The sequence below is a fragment of the Anopheles maculipalpis genome, chromosome 3RL (assembly GCF_943734695.1).
Source record: "Anopheles maculipalpis chromosome 3RL, idAnoMacuDA_375_x, whole genome shotgun sequence".
Taxonomy (NCBI): domain Eukaryota; kingdom Metazoa; phylum Arthropoda; class Insecta; order Diptera; family Culicidae; genus Anopheles; species Anopheles maculipalpis.
In genome coordinates this window covers 2,274,784-2,288,504 of record NC_064872.1, presented here as the reverse complement: position 1 = coordinate 2,288,504, position 13,721 = coordinate 2,274,784, and positions in this window count along the sequence as shown.

Sequence of the window (13,721 nt, the reverse complement as noted above, 5' to 3'; positions counted from 1 at the left end):
AAAAACCATAACTAGAGCACTCGGTGTCTCGGTTCCCACCGTGCTATGGATGCCCGGGATGCAGCACACGAGTGCGCCCGGTGGGAACTTTTTCGACGGATGGAAAGTTAATTTTTATTACACTCATAAATAATGGTGCAATCAGTTCTGCACACGAAAGGGAACTTCACCTACGTATCGGCCGCCGCGACCATTACAGGTTGTTCCAAGCGATGCTAAATGCAACCGAGATGACATGGTTTGTGAGGAGGTAAAGGAGGCGGGCTGTGAGATGTGCAGGGACAAGCGAGGAGTGTAAATGATTGTGGTAAAGAAGTTTGGTTAAGTGATACTTTCGATGAAGTTCACTCGGGCCGTTCTGCTCAAGAAGTTCTTAGAGGGTGTTGTGTAGCGTACTTACAAGATTTTAAATATAATTTTAAAAGTAATATCTCACTGCTTGATGCAATATGTTCTTTCCAAAATAAAGCCTTCCTTCTAGAAGTTGTTAACCCCTTTTCGAATCAAACTTTTCAATCTTTCCCAATTCATTCAATTTTCCTATTCATTATCGAACCCTCGTCGTCGTAAGTAAATGATTGAATTTCCTTCCAACAATGACAGACCAGCAAACGGCTGCAAAACCGGCGGAGGGAACCATAAACTTTCCTGCACACATCCGCACACAACTTCACACATATCTGAACCGGCATCGGAGTCTCCCACAAAGCCGGCAACCCGTGCCCGAAAGTTTTGGTAAAAGTTAACGAGCAGCAAACAATAATTGGCGCTGTTCCGCGAAGATACATTTATTTCACCTCACGCTCTGCAGTTTTATTTTTGTTTTTTTTTTGTCAAAATCACATGCACTTCCGATTCCGTATGGTTCGGGTTTACAGCGTGAACACCGAACACTTCCTGTGGTCGGCAAGACAAACATGTTTAAAACTTTGCACACATTCGCACTGAAACAGATGAAGAAGCAAGAAAAAAAACCTTTCTGGGCTGGTTTTTTTACGCCCCACGCGCGATAAGAATTCACTCACACACACACACACACTCGCTTTTGTGTTTGTTTTCACGTTTTCACAAACTTTTGAAATGATTCTCTTTAACGGCACTTACCAATTGCAACACGGTGCGACCCGCGCGACCAAGTGGGAAATATATTTTACCAGCACGACTAGCAGCGATCGGTGGCTGGTGCAACACCAAGGAATGTTTGTGTGCAATTTCGCTCCAGATAAATTGGTCCCTGTTAAAAGGATACTTTATATGGCCATTTTATTTCCCTTTCGTGCATTCGATCGGGTAGTGAAAATTGTTATTGGGACGCTTTTCCTTTTTTTCCCCCTTGCGAAACTAATATCGATTGTCATAACTGCGGCGAAGGAATACGCGAAGGAAATTGAAAAGCAGGATTGAAGGCAATATATTGTGGTGGCAAACTTTTCCAACAAAACTTCCTTAATCATTCCAGTGCTGCTCGTGTCTCGAGAATTGCAGCAAAAGAACGATTGTAGATGGTTTAATTTGCAGCTCCTTGTGCGAAAACCTCCGGACCATCCGCTATGACGGCCTTCCCGTAGACCCAGGAAGGGAAATTCCTTTAACGTGTACAGAAAAGACGAAATTTTTGGTACAATTCTTTTCGTTTCGGCTCTTGCAACCCCCACAATGAATGGCAAGCACAATGATAAACGATAACCGTACTACCATCGAGCACAAATCCAAACAAACCCAAAACCATTCTCCCCGAAACGAGACGCACTGGAAAAAAAAGTGGATCCCTTTTTCTCCCTCGCGTAGACCTTAGCTGTGAAACTGAAACTGAAGCTGTAGAATGTGAAAAAAAAGCCTGAAGCTGGTGAAAAGCCGTGAATTGCTTGATTGGTGAGATGAAAAATGGAACCCACCCGGATGAGTGGCAGACGAATGGGTCCACGCAAACCGCTTTCTTTTAAGGCTGGAAGGATGAAGGATCTAACCGAAAAGTAAAAATAGAAAACCAAAAGAGAGAAGTCGAACCTGAAACCTGTCTTCAAGACTCAAGATGCTTCTTGGGAAAAGCGAGCAGAAAAAGAAAAATTGTTTGAAAAAAAGCGCAAAAAGAACGAAAAAAGAGGGCCTTCAATAGCCACCGTCACACCAGGAAAGTAAAGTACCGAAAAGCGGGATGATTGTGCCAACACTTTTGGAGCAACTCCGGGCAAAAGATGTGGAAATTTAGGTCGATTTTTCACCTACCTCCCACTAATCTACACTCCCGCCTCACTCGATTGCGATAAAACTAAATCATGGCCTCATACATGGCCCTCATTGCAACACTTATATCTCGTCTCTATCAATAGTGTTTGCCGTGGGGCCGAACAGCAAGGATGGAGGAGATGAAGAAAGCTCCGGAAAAATACCTCCACCAACTCTCCGCCTACAATCGTCACGGTACGGAATAAATAGAACATTTCCTTCGGTACTATTCGACCGGTAAGAAACCAGCAACATGCTGCCAACACACACACACACGCCGAGATCCTTCGCTCTGCAGATGTTCTAGATGTTGGCCCCAGGATTGTCCAGAACGCTCAATACGTGCTGCAATTGCAACACTGATGCAGCTGCAGGATGTTTCTCCGTGCCGTGAGATTTTCGGTGGACCTTTCGGCGGCAATGACCGGCACTTGGGCCGCACGTTAACCATTATTTTTAGATTAATGAAGTGTCCTGCTTTCGCGGTTCCTCGCAGCTACCACGGAGCAGCTGCTGGTAAGTGTTTATTTTAGCTCAGCGACTATTTGAGCGGCCATCGTCGGTCGGCAGCAGCCTTTGTTGATGCATCAACCGGACAACAATGGTTGGGCTATGAGTAAAACAAATACATCGTGTCAACAGTGCTGACATTGCTCGGCGATGGTTGGCACATTGCAATTGCTGGCGAATTGCAAGCAATTGCTTCCGTGTACTGTCATCAGAAACAAATCAAGACGAGCTCGAGTGGGAGTGAGATTGATGAGGTTTGCAACAAGCGAAATCAAATAATTTAGCGTTAAAGTTAAGCTGGAACGAGATTATTTCTATTAGTGATGAAGAAGACAGCCCACCAATTCAAGATCTCTTGCTTGTTCTTGGCTTAACAAACCTACCAGGTTATGATGGTCATTTGGTTAACCCATCCTGCCGTCTGTAGACCAGCACCATTAAATTCCTACACATTCTAGTGCCAGGAATCAAGGGACAACAGACTCTACGACTCTACGGTGGGGAGCCTGCATTTTCCTTCAAGAAACCTCAGATCCATAGCCGTACCAATACGGTGTTACTACATATTCTGACAACAGTATACCGAACTCATGCCCTACCAGGAAGGTGTTCATCAGCATCATCGAAATCCAATCTCTGGGATGCAGTTATGGATTGTGTTGCCTGTCAAAGAATTGCCGACTGGGCCACCATCAATTATCACTCGATAAGCTAACTATAAATCGTAGTAAAGAGTATCAATGGCCAAGATTTCCTCAAATATCCTCAGCTTACTTATGGCTTATAAAATTGTAGCACATAAAGCGTCATTTAAAATTTAAGCGCTAACGCTACAAGTAAAGCTCAAAAATCCACCAATTCACATTACGCCTGTCCGGTAAACGAAAATTCATCAGAAAAAAAGCAACTAAAACATTGCTCTCATTTATGCACCTTCTACTTCCTTTCTTATCCCTTAGAAACGGTGAAAAAAAACCACAAAGATGGTACTGAATTATGCTAATTAGGCTAATTATTTCACGCGATAACAGTCATTATGAGGTGTAATGGTAATGAAAATAAATGAATATTCTTGTCTCTACCCAAGCTCCCAGTGAGTGTGTATGCAAACCGGCTAAACCGAAAATTCCAAAACCCTCCACAGTATCCGGACACACGCACACAGACTCACACAAAGGATATTGCCAGCTTGTTAACTATGTCATCAGTGTTAAGACGGCGGCTGCTACATCCCCGGGACAGGGTGTTGCGAAAAGAATGGCCACCATGAGGGTGGGAGCGTTATTATGGAAATTTAGTACAGTCAGCACACCACCCTGGTCACAATGCCGGACGCCAGCGAAAATTGAATAATTACAACGCAAGTGAGGAAGAAAATTCGGTCGAAACTTCGTCCATGTTGTCGAAAATTGGCCAGCTCTGCTTTCTTCGCACGAAGAAGTCGAATGAGAACAGAAACTCACATTACAACTTCAGCACCTTGGTTCGAATGGACCGGTTTTGTTTGGTGGGTGCATTGACATCGATTGTAGAACCATCCACGGAATGGATGCACTTTTCCAAGACTGGTTAAATTGAATAATCAATCGGATTGCCGGTTTTTTTCGATCGACTGTTATGATTGTTTTGAAGGCAATCCGAAGTTATGAATAAAATATATCGTTAGAGGCGATTCGATCGTTTCGTATACGTTCGTTGAAATGTTGTAAAAGATAGCTAAGTTCACAGAAGGTCGAGTAGACAAAGGATAGTACCCTTAAATTTAATAAAATGCTCAAAAATGGACAAGTGACGAACGTTTCCAGATCAAATATTCGTGTTTACGTCAATCATATCTTAAAGCACAAGTTTCTTACATTTCGCTAACAAAATATTCACCACAAAACTGTCGCCACGACTAAATTTAACACGATCCATCTTTATTTCTTTCACTTCCCTTGTCACACCTTCAACAGCAACTTGCTAAACAGTAACTGCATGTCCGCTGGTCGCCACACAAACTCATTCTCGATTCTTCGGGCGTTGTATTTAATTAACTGTCGAAAGTCATTTCCGTATAATTTTACGATCAAACTTTACGATCAGCATGCAATCCCTAGCTGCCACGCTCGATGTTGCTACTGCTGCTGCTGCTGCTGCTGCTGGTGCTACGAAAATAATGCTCACCCTTCATCTCATCTGAACGTACCGGAATCTGGAGTACAATCAATATCTGTCAGCTGGATTGTCTCCATATTTAGTCTAGTTTGTGCCCTCACCCAGTTCTCGATGCCACACGAGTGTCACCGAGTCTGCTCATCAACACAGGAATAGGAATAGGAACGGGGCCCCCAACGTTATTTGATTCCCGGACGGAAGACCCGTGCTAAAGGTGCCTGAGCAGTTTTAAATCCATCCCCATCCCAGAGAGAGAGCGAGGGAAAGAGAGTTGGAGCTCGGTGTTCTTGCTCCGACCAATCTTGTTCAGGTGCAACGATGCAGATCTTATCCAGCGTGTGTGTGTAGAAGGAGCATCGAAAAGAATGCATGACAAAGTTGTTCGTTATTCGTTAACATTGTTCACTGTCAACGAGAATGTTGAGGTGAGCATTCGAGTTCTCCCAAATCTTAAGACACCGGGGGACAGGGGTGCAGGGGCTTGCCTTTGGAAGACAAAGAATTTCCTATTTTTCCATCTGTACGATAGCGACTCAATTCGTCGCTGGCAAAACGGGGAAGATAAGGCTAATGGTATCGTTTGCTATCGACGAAGTATGCATACATTAGTTTTCTCATATGCAGTTGATGTTCATTTTAAAACACTCATTAAGCTATAATATTTATGACTTCTTTTGTGTTAATGATAAACGACTTTTGCAGTGCTTTTTCGCTTTCCCAAGAAACCAAATGATCTCAGTAAACGACTTACAATTGCAATTGGTCAGTGAAATAAAATAAATTACAGTCCTTTTTTTCATTTTTGCTTGCTACCAGCTCATTCATCACAAGCGTCCATTTAAGGCCGATAAATTGGGTGCCGATTTCGCGTGCCGAGAGTTACCATATGCCCATATTACTGTCTCATTTTGGGGTGCATTCATCAACTTTTAAATTGAGTTATTGAACTTAAAACGCATTGTCTGGAGAAAGCAAGCAAGCAAGAAAGAATGGGCCCGAACGAATGTCCGGCTCGAAACTGTCCGCTTGGTCGACGACCAACAGTTTATATCTGCAAGGCCTCAACACAATGCACTCTCCATAATTGCTCATTTAACCTATTAATGGCGCACATTAAGATGATTGATTGCAGTCTCCAGTGGACAGTAAGCAGCGCTAAATGTTTGGATGACGTTCAGGCTGTTCTAGGCTATTTTTCCAACAATCACATTTATTGTTTGCTTTTTACTTTATCTGACATTTTATTTATTTATTCATTTCTTGATTTGTTTGTTTTTGTTGTATTCATTCACAAATTTTCCAATATACTTTGAACATTGCTTTACCTCGGTAAAAAAGTTTGCATATTCTGCCCCGATTTCTGCTGATCCCGACGCGACGCTTTGTTCCCAACGGTTTTATCACCAACGACATAAGCCTGCGTTCGCTCACCCATGAGTTCCAAGATCTGGTCAATCGGGATTTTATGATGTGCCGTAGCGACGAGTTTTATTACTTTCCGAACCACACAGATACCCTCACACATACACGTTAGCCGTCAACGCGTTTTGCAGCATCCGGAAAACTCGTCCGAAACTCGACCGTACAGCATCAAACAACAGCAGCAGTAGGCCCGCCGGGAGGTTAGGCCCCCACGGTTTATGGCTTAAGCACGGATGATTGATTGCCGAATTATGGTAAAACTGAGCCCTAAGGCTATGGGACTAGAGTTTCGCGCCATCAAATTCGACCCCAACTCCGTCACCCCACCCACAAGGGAGAGAGAGAGGACATGGATTAGATGGCGGCTTGTTTGGAGGACATTGAACAAAAAAGAAGAAATTTACAATGTTACCGGTTGTCTTTTTTTCTTATTTGTGTGTTTTTTATGGTGCAAGGTTCAATGGACAAAGATAGAAGGGGGAAAAACTGAGCGGTTTTGGGTGATCTGCTCGGCTGAAAATCCCAAAAACTAAAACTGATCGTGATTCTGTCACACGGGTCGGTACGGGCCGCGTGTGTTTTACTGCTATCCCACGAGATACGCTAATGCCGGACATTATTTGTAAGGGATGTTGTTGCTGATGTTGGCGTCAGTTCTTGTGCACGGATCTATCATTATTATTAGCCGGTCGAAATCGAATGAATCGAACGGGATTTATTCTCAGTCTGTTTTGGTGTACGGGAGGATTTAAAGCCGCCCTACTGATATTGTTAAAACGGACCATTTGTACGGTATCTATTCTCAAGGGAAACGTAACACTATGATGCTGATTGATTGCTACTACAAATATTCTTCAAACTTCAATGCGAATGTGATGCGGAATTTCCAATGTTCAATGTTCAATGTGCTTTACACTTCAATGTCTACACTCTTGAACACTTTTATATTTTCACCAAACAACGGTTGATTATCATCGGTTTAATTGCAAAACAACATTTCCTTTTCAGAAAATGCACTCGATTGATCTTTGCGGTAAACAGTCCTTTCCGGAATATATCTTCTAAACCACAACCAGCTGCTCGTTTACTCTAAAAACCACAAGAGTTCATTATGGAATGCGTTGATGGCAGCGGAAAACCCACTAATGCTTATGAATTTCGGATGTATTGTTGTACATTTTAATGCTTAGCTGAAGTGTAAATCAACTGTGTTGTGAGGCGGATTGCATAACCAATGGCATAATGAGACCACAAGCCGGTCTTAAATTTGGCAACAAAACTCTTGGGATTTTGTTTGCATGGCATGGTTTAAAATGCTTTTATAACTTTCTTCAGCTAAAATAGAACTTTTTTTTGAACAGCTAAATTGCATGGAAAAATGCAAATTAAACAAAAATTAACCTTTATTTTTCTTTCTTCAAAGCAAATCTTATTTACAGAATCCTTCAGCGTGCATCAATAAAATAAAATAAAACAATTATTCCTATTTTACATCAGAATTAAATATTGTCAGTCATAGAAACTACCAATAGCCCGCATGACTCATCCCCAAATCACTCGCACGGGATGCATCTGCATATCTCCCTGAACCATAATCTCTCGTCCATCCATTTACCTCCCATGAGCGTATTGTGTCGGGCCCGTTCGAATATCAATTTCAAATTCGACAACATTAGTCCACAGCGTTCTGACCGCCCTGACCACCTGACCGCCGTGCAGCCTGAAAGATGGATGACAATCTATCCGTCCCGAGTACAGCCCGATGCTTAATGAACGATCGTGCATAAGAGTGCGGAGCGCGAGAAAGAAGCTCAAAAAACAAACCAAACGATGGGTAATTAAACTATCTTGTCCATCCCTTCGATTGTTACGGTCGCTCCGACATTATCAGCCGACTGGAAAGTGCATAAAATGAATGGAGGCTTTTGCTCCACGAATCGGTTTCGAGTGTTGAGGGATTACAGGTTTCTTACTCTAGCCGAAACCACCACCACCACATCCAGCACTTTACAAGACTGATCGATAAATTTAGAATCTTTATTCCGTATTCCATTTTTCACGCGCGTTCTTCGGTGCAGTGTGCATTCGACCCGTTGCAGGCATGCGGGTGAATGGACGTGATCCGCCCCGTGATATATTGGTCGGGTGTTTGTTTGTCTTTTCGTCCGTTTTTTGTGTGTGTTTTTGGTCGGGTGTACATTTCGAGCAGCCTAATATCAATAAACATCGATCTTGGAAATGGACCTGCGGATGACTCTCAGTCTCTCCAGTGTTTCTTGTCAGCTGTGTTACCGTTTCAGATCAGAATGCAATGCATACAGAGCCACGACATAGCTGGGCCACCGAAATCGTCGTCATCGATAAGTGAGATGTCGCTGTTTGATTTACCGGATGGGACGATGGAGAACGAGAACAATCGTTAAGTTTTGATGATCTTGATTTTCTTGTAGTAAACCGATTCCTGGATGGGTCGTGAACGTTAAATAACTTTCACTTTCACTTTGGGAAAGGAAAAACATGATTTTTATCACGTTTCATTGATAAAGATGCCGGGTTGAAGATATTTGAATAATGCATGAAAATCTCCAAGTCGTTTTAAGTCTTCTTATGGACGCAAGTTTATATTTTTGTAGTCAAAAAGGTTAATTAAATTTCCCTTGATCTTGAATTAAAAAAATGTTTGCTATAAGAAGCATTAACTCAAATTATTGTCAGTAATTGGACTTAATAAATCCAGATAGTCCACCAGAAATGGCTACCAATTAAACGTGAAGTTCACTACTCAACTTCACCACTAACTTTAGCCGACTTGTTTCAAGTTCATTTTGGCAGCAAGACACCAAATTTGCTATTCTAAAAAGTCAGCTTCAAAACCCAGTTCCTCTTCCCATTTGCTGCTGAGCTGAGATAGTATTTTTCTTTTTATTTCAATTTTACTCCGAGCGTGCCAACGATGACGATGAAAACTACAGTCTGCGCTGGACAGTACATAAAAATTACAACCCGTTATGCTTTCCCCGGCTCGTGTGCAAGCATAAGCTGGTTTTGCAACTTTCCCCATAAACCATGTAACCCTTTCGCTGTTCCGGGGATAAAAAAACCCTCCCCATTTTCTCTGTTCTCATCCTCCGAGTACCGTCCAAAATCTCCATGAAAATCCACGTTTCTGCAGTGCACTAACGCACTACTAACGGCGTTGCTGTAACGACGGATGTAAGAGCGTAAAACGGGACGGCTGTCAGTGCATGCCACACGGGCTTTTAGCAGCTTTGCACCAGCGGCCGATTATTTGTCGCTTGCAATCAAGAATTATTGCCAATACAACACCAAGCATTTTGTTTGTGGAGTGAGGAAAACAAAGTCTGAAATGAGGGGAGGAGAAGTGGGAGCGGAACTGAAGCAAAAAAAGTAAATTCAACGCACGCAAAGTTGCATCTCTTTAAGGCTTGTAACACAGTGGTATAATCATGGTGAAGATTAGTCCAGATTTTTATAAGTACGGCTCTTGAAAAAAATTAGTTTTATAGCTAATTAAAGAATAAAATGATATAATTCTGACGGGTTTTCCATAAAATTTATCCTGAATCTGTTTAATTAATTTTAATTCTAGTTTAAAAATTTGAAAACCAAAAAGAAATCAATCTATTAAATTACTATATGCTTTAATTTTGATTATTTAATTATTGTTCTTTTTAGTCTGCTTTTTATGAAATACTAAAAGAAACATTGTGCTTCTACCCCTTACTACTAGAGCTTTTCCCGACACCTCCATCCTTCACCTTCTTCCCTGCTTTACACACAAAAGTACTGGCCGCTACCCAAAACCCAATTTCCGACTTACGCAGGGTTATCGGGCGATATGAAGAAGTAATATTTTATTAACTACTGCAACATTTACAACGCTCTTCCCCATCCGGACACCGACATCCGCAGCTCCGTCTCCCTGAGATTGCATCAGGAGAAACGCATCATAACGAAGGAGGAGACGGTAGGGAAGAAGGAAGGGCGTGAAGTTACCCGGTCAAGCGATCGGTGTGGCGCCTTGGGTGGGCTAAAGGATTTTTGTTTCTTCCCTTTTTTTCCCTGTGATCGTGTCCAACGTCATTGCCAAAAGTTACACCAGCCAACCCATCCCGAAACTGCTCCTGGACTCCTTACTTTGGTGGTTTTGGGGAGCCGAGAGCGTTGTACCCCGTTGTAGTCAACTGCTATCGTTGTAAGGGAATTGGAATGACCAATGGCGTGAGAGAGAGAGAGAGAGAGAGAGAGAGAGAAGCCCAGATTTAACGCAGTGATGCATCAAAGAAGGGTAAAAAAGGGAGCTCGTAGCTAAGGACACTGCCATACACTTACAGCCCAAACCTTACAGCTTATGTCCGTATAAATCAACACGCAAAATAATTCCCTGCATAAATTTGCGCTCCCCCCGTCCTTCTTCGCCATCTCCTTTTACCAGCATTCGCTTTCGAGATCCCTGAAAAGGAACTGCGAGACGGGCAAGTGTCTTTTTTTATGCTCTCCTCAGTTGCCAACAGTCCCCAACGTCTCAGCGCCGGAATCTCCACACGATCACCGTGAACTAATAATTATGATCGTTCCGCCCGGCGTTTTGAGGCCCACGGATGAATGATTCCACAATTTATTGCACTTATTCAAAGTTACAACGAAGGCACCCATCACCGATTGCGCACGGGCGCGGTAGCATCGGTTATGGGTGCTGATGGTTCATTTCACATGCATAAATCTTGCAACTTGAAGCCGTGCAAACGCTTCGGAGGCAAAAGTTCACCGATTAAGGAGTCGTCACCGTCACCAAGGCTGGACCTTGGTGGTAAGGGTCAACGAATGTCTTACAAGCGCCCATTAGCCGGATCGCCTCAAAACTCGCAAAGAAGGTGCACTTCATCAGGCACTCCATCTTGCAGTGTCTAAACTCTGGAAAGACTTGGCCCGTTCCGGCACGTGGGCGAAGTTGAAGATCCTGAGCTCAAGGGTGCACCATTTGCCCTGCGACAAGACATGAAGATGCTGGTCGTTTTCTTCAGAGTAATTCAGAGGAGCAAGTAACAGCAAGAGACACATCATTTTTACAGGTAACGTGCTGCAAGACTACGCAAGGGAAGAGACGTTCAGAGGCCACATAATGTAGTTCACACACACACACACGCACCTTCGCCAGGGAGATTCTCCGGAAATTCTGGTCATCCAGCAGCCCAATTCCGGTGGCAAAAGTTCGCTTCAGCAGCGAGATTTATGTGCATTTATCATACTCACTGACCGCTGGAGGGTTTCCCAACATTTATTAAGTCCCAACCGGGAACCCCTCCCCCAAAACGATCCTCCAGAAATGAAACAGTAGTAGAGAAGAAAAGTAAGGCAAAAAAATATAGGCATCACCCACTTTACATCAAAAGCACGAGGGTGAGATGGCACAACAACAAAAAAAAAAACCCGGTGAAATTTCGACTACTTACCATAATTTGCGCATCCGGACTGGACCGTTTTACCATTCGCGGTTCCGGAACGAGGTTCCGAGCTCACGTAGCAACGGCACGCTGGAGAGTTTGGTCGATGATAAACGATGACCACCCCCAACGGGTACGAACCAATGGCCATGGCCTGGCTGCGTTACACAAAACCGGAGCGGCGTTAATAAAATCTGCATTAACCAAGCAAAAATGAAGGTGCTCCGTCCGGAGGTTCAAGGAATCTCACGGGAGAACAAGATTTTTTTCAGGTAAATGTATCGGATATCCGTTTGGTGATGGTCTCGGTGGAATAGAGATGCTTACCGTAGCACAAAAAGGAGTTTCCCCCTAAGAGAGATGACCAAAAACACATATTCAAACTAATAAATGTTACTCTACAGTGCTAAACATAAGTATATATTAGGCTATAAGCTTAAGCTTCTCTTTACAAAATATAATCCAATTCCATTTTCCATCGTTATGAATTCGTTAATGCAAATTTCAAATGAAACAAAACCGTTTGCTGCAGTATAATTAAGAACAAGAAAGAATCAAGCAATTCCCTCCAAGGGACATTCTCAACAAAACAATCGTCCTCCAAAACCACCCGTTTCACGACATTCTACATAAGCTTGCACTCTTTATCACTTCAGTAATGTACAACGATCAGATTGATGAGCCTCCCACCCGTCAAGATCCTTCCCAACGAACGAAAGGGATCCCCTTTTTTGCCTCCACGCTCCACTTTAATGTACTCGCCACTTGAGTCAATGAAGCGTCTGTTTCCCTAATGTGGCTACAGCTTATAAATAATTTACACGTAATAAGATATAACTGTTTACAACATAAATTTTACAAAGCTCATCCATTGCACAACAAAGATCTTCCCTCTCGCCAGGACGGACATACACACACACGCACAGAGGGGGAGCTCAAGCCCCAACCCAAAGAGACTGTCTTGAGTTTTATGCTGCTCAAACCCATAATCTTCTTCTTTTGTTTTTCCGCTCTATTCCCGTTCACCAGTCCACCGCCCATGGAGGAGAAAAATGGTGAAAAATGAATAATAACCTTCAATGAAGGCAACTTTCATCATTCATTTCCACCCCCTCGGAGAAAGAAAGGGAAAGGCAAGGAGGAAAGGGCAGCTTCCGTTCCGGAAAATGGCAGCTAAAGCATCCCGACTTCAGTGAGGCTGCTGCTACTGCTGATGATGATGAGCACACTGACGACGACACACCGTCACGCGGACAAGACACCCGATTGTCAGGCGAACGCGATGTGATGAGATTAAAAAGATAAACACACACACACACACACTTACACTCCAACACTCTTTTTTTGTTCCATCGGGAGCACTTGACAGAAAACAGTAACGGATGCTGCATTACTTAGTTTGGTGTTATGTTGTTGGAAAATCTTCTCGCTGGAGCCAGGGTTGGGAGGCATGATGCGTTATAAAGCGATCAATTACGTGCTCGGAAATGGTAATTTGCTGTGGAAAATTTATCACCTCGCTAATACCACAGTACTTAAGTCAATCATGATCTTATCGGGGCATGACGTGAAGGAGCTAAGGAAGCATCCACCGGCCAAACGATACATTTTTTGTTTGTTTTCCGGGGGTGATTTGTTCACCGGAAGTTGTTGTTGGTTTATTAAATGATGTATCGGAAATTCGTCCAAAGTGGTGGGATGATAATAATCGGAGCCCATTTTTCATTTCCCTAGTCTAAAGATGGTTTAAGGCTTAGAACACATGTAAAACAGCAATATTCTAGTACTTTCTGTCAAATATCGCATCGTGAAGGTTCATTCTGTTTCTTGTTGAAAGCAACCCTATTGACAAATATTTTTAAATCCGTCAACTTAGGCTAAGGCGCTATTAACACAAATTTATATTGAAAAAACTCGTAGTGGTGGTAAATTATATGCTTT